This window comes from Macrobrachium nipponense, chromosome 10 (assembly GCF_015104395.2).
Source record: "Macrobrachium nipponense isolate FS-2020 chromosome 10, ASM1510439v2, whole genome shotgun sequence".
Taxonomy (NCBI): Eukaryota; Metazoa; Arthropoda; class Malacostraca; order Decapoda; family Palaemonidae; genus Macrobrachium; species Macrobrachium nipponense.
Window position 1 is genome coordinate 18,648,616 of NC_087204.1, and position 4,504 is coordinate 18,653,119.

Sequence of the window (4,504 nt, forward strand, 5' to 3'; positions counted from 1 at the left end):
TTGTAATTCAATAATAATTAGCTTTGTTCAATGAAGACTAATTGCAAGAACCCCCGATAGCAGTTCAACAAATGAGAGGGATTTTATAATTCATTAATGAGTACATGATAATCACCAATCTCATCATAACATTCTTTTAATGTAATGTCTTTCTCAAGTGAAGCCCCTAAGCAGATTATCAATATGTGCACTAGTATTGCAAAGCTCCGGTATTTTGCCATGACCCAAGGTTAGGTTAGGTTAGGTTAGGTTATATCAGAGATAGGATTTATTTGCAAACAAATTCGTTTAGTTTTATTTATGTTCACCTATAAAATATATTAACTTTATTATCAGATGTTTCCATCTTTCTGAGAGTTGAAATATGATTATTGTATTGATAGGAAAATGCTAAATATTTCACAGAATTCGAATATACCGTCAATTCCAAGGAAGGTAACATATAAGAATTAGGATCAGGATACGTTTTTTTTATGTTTGATATGTATGTGCATGTTTGCGTGTGTGTTTCTTTGTGGATACAGACAAAGGTATGTGCACTAGGTATACAGGCTCACAACTTGTAGGGTGGGAACACAATGCATTTAAAAGAGGTAGATGACCTCCAATAAAAACACTTACCTGATTCAGAGAGAACTCAACTCTCGTCAGAAATGAATGATAAAAAAAATACTTCTTCGAAAGAGATACAAGAAGTTATTCACAGTGGCCTTCTAACCTGGCCGAGGTATCACTGTTTTTCACTCTTATTTTTTATCGTCAATTTTTCTTCCGATCTCCGTTACGGGATAAAATAAATTTTTTAAATGTCCAGGAAACCTCTGTGAAACGCGGGTCCAGAATAATATATTAAGGCTGAGGATTTTTTTTTTTTTTTTTTTTTTTTTTTTTTTTGTTTTTTTTTTTTTTTTTTTTTTTTTTTTTTTGCGAAAGCCACGTCAGTGTTAAGGGCGAATTGGCACTCAAAGGCTCCCGCGAATATCTCCGGGAAATTCTGTTGAAAAAATCGTCATGGGGTTTATTTGGAGATCAACAAGAACACCTCACCCCCTTCCCCACTCCATCCGCCCCCCCCCACAAAAAAAAAAAAAAAAAAAAAAAAAAAAAAAAAAAAAAAAAAGACGGTTGGAGTGAAAGAGGAAAGGGGGAAAAATAGTATGGCGAGGGAAGTGCCAGAAATAGATGCAGGGAAAGTACGACAGAGAATCGAGGAAATACAGGAATGGAATGAAAGCCGGAAGCATGAAAAGGACAGGTGGAAAGAAACAGGGGATTACTGCAACGGGGGGGGGGGGGGGGGGGGGGGGTGGGGGGGGGGGGGGGGGGGGGGGGGGGGGGGGGGGGGGGGGGGGGGGGCATGCATTTTGAAGGAGTCCGGAATAGAACTGAAGAAGAAAATAAGGGTAAAGGAAATTAACGGAATTTACGAAAAAGAGGTGACAGGAGTGAAAAAAGAGACAGATGTATATATGTATATCACAGACCTCATCTTTCAAATCAGTAGGTTTGGTGATTGATTACTATATAACATTAACTTTAATCACCAACTAGAAATATATAGTAGGTGTTTTGTATTATTCTTATATGCAAGAACTTTAATCACCAACTAGAAATATATAGTAGGTGTTTGTATTATTCTTATATGCAAGAATACCTCCCAGAGACGGTTATGTTCGTATATTACACGAAATAATAAGATCAAATAGAGAATAAAATGCAAATGATAGTCAAGTTCATTAGAGAAATAATATTCACTTAACACGTTATGGATGGAATGTCTCATTCAACATATTATAAGTAATTCCTTTTTTAATTAAAATACGCTGATGGTCACGTTATTCTTTTAATTATCATATTTTTTTATCTTATTTTTATTAAATTCCCTTGAGTTACAGTTAAACAAGTTGTGATCTGACCTCCAGCTTACTCGGGACGTGTGCAAGATTTTCCCCTCACACATAAGTTGTAAACATTACATTCCTAACTTTTAAAGTAAATTAAAACGCGCTAAAATCTACGGTCAAATAGAGCCTTGTTTCACCAGCGAACATTACAATAAATACGCTATATTTTATTAGAAATAATTCTTCTGTACTGTTTAATATGCATATTATTTATTTTTTACATTTTCATTCTAATAAATAAATCATAAATATCCTATCCTGAAATTCCTGTAATCTTTAACTCAATAAGACACACCTTTTTCAGACCTTTTCAGGCTCTTCCATAGACCTTTCCTGCGCCTCCACCCAAATAAGAACAACAACAGCAACAAAGTAGTTTGTAGGCTTACTCCCCGAGTAAGCGAAAATTAAAAGCAAAGAACAAAGGTAGGAGCTAATGTAAGCAAACTTCAACATTCATAGAGCTTAAAAGAGAGAGAGAGAGAGAGAGAGAGCACGAAAAACGGTCTTTGTCTTTGATAGTCTGAATGAAAAGTGACTCCTATTAGAAGGAAGGACCTCCCAAAATATTTTCCCAAACGAGGGACTCCAATAACGTGGACCAAAGGATTTCCCAAGTGACTCCAAACAATTGCGACGCCTATTATGCCTCTCCACAGAGACACTTTTACTATGCTGCCTTTTCTGTAAAAGTATTTACTAGTTTTTTCTGCAGAGGAAAACTATTGAGAGAGCTATTTTGTCTGTCCGGCCTCAGATCTTAAAAACCACATAGGCCAGAGGATACGTCGATCATCCACCTCCAATCATCACACATACCAAATTGCAGCTCTCTAGCCTCAGCATGTTTATTTTATTTAAGGTTAAATTTAGCCATGATCGTGCATCCGTCCACATTTTTTCTGTCAGCGCTCAGATATTAAAACTACTGAGGCCAGAGGACTGCAAATTGGTATGTTGATCATCCCACCCCCTCCAACCATCAAACATACCAAATTGCAGCCGCGCTAGCCTCTGCAGTATTTATTTTATTCAAGGTTAAAGTTGGCCATGATCGTGCGTTCCGTCCACTTTTTCTGTCCGCCCTCAAATCTTGAAAACTACTAAGGCCAGAAAGGCTGCAAATTGGTATGTTGATCATCCACCCTCCAATCATCAAACATACCAAATTAAAGCACTCTAGCCTCAGCAGTTTTTATTTTATTTAAGGTTAAAGTTGTCCATGATCATGCTTCTGACAACGCTATTGGACAGGCCACCACCGGGGCGTGGTTGAATGTTCATACAGCGATTCATACTTTGTACTTGTTTGTTTTATAAGTCGTACTCAGATTCTCAGCCATCAGGTGTTTTTTTTATTTTTTTTTTTATATTATTTGAAAGGCCCCATTATTTTCACAACCCATTCTTATAAGTATTTTCAGATTGTCAAGCCCAACGAATCCAACTAGAGTAGTTAGACTATAGGAAACTAACGTTATAAGGCGATAATTTAGCATTCTATTATAAATTCCGGAATATTACTTCCTCACTCGTGTTAAGAAACTAACGAATATAATTTGAGAATTTTTTATTTTGTTCTATGGCGCGCGCCCCCCCACTCCCCGGGAATTGCCGACGCCCCCCCTGGGAGATATCATGATAGGGTGGAGTTACGGAACGAGATTTCAAAGTTTATTAATTGATCTATCTAGCCGTTTTCTAAATTATGGGAAAGTAAGTCCAGAATAAAGAGATGGACGTATGTCACAGATACGTGATATCTGAAGTATGCTCCTACCAAGTTTTTATTGTTAAATTATTTACTGAACATTGATTTATTATAAAGACCTTAAACTGCATAATGTTTATAAAGAAAAACAAATATCAATATAAAGTACGCTCTGGCCAAGTTTATTGCTATCTAATTATTTATCAAATATTCATTTATAATAAAGACCTTAAACTGCACCCTTTCAATAAAGTAAATTAATAAAGAAAAACGAAAAAAACTATATAAAGTATGCTCTGGCAAAGGTTGTTTGTTAAATTATTTATTAAATATTCATTTATGATAAGACCATAAACTGCGCCTTTTCAATAATGTAAATCAATAAAGAAAACATAAAAAAATAAATATAAAGTATGCTCTGGCAAATTTTTATCGTTATCGTAATAATTCACTGAACATTCATTTACGATTAACCCCTTAAAATGAACTCTTTTAATATTTTGATAAATTACATAAATAATGAAAAGCAAAATCAATAATTTTTACTACCAAAGGCATCTCTGTCTGTCTGTCTGTATGTCTGGCTGACCTGTTTCCTCTTGGGTTTGGCATTCGGGGTTTGGCTTGGCAGTCTGAAGTATCTGCCAAGGAAGGGCAGGGCGTCTATCAGGAGAAAGCCAGTTGCACCGAGCGAATCCACTTAACTGATTTATGACACTCGTTAATCTCTCGCGCGAGCAGTCCATTTCATTAGAGGCCTACTTGAAGAGACATAGTCGGGTAAAAGAGGATTAGGTATGAGAAGGCAATAAAAAACATACACATGCAACCACGCAAGCACACACACTGGTGTGTGTGTATATACATATATACATATATATATATATAT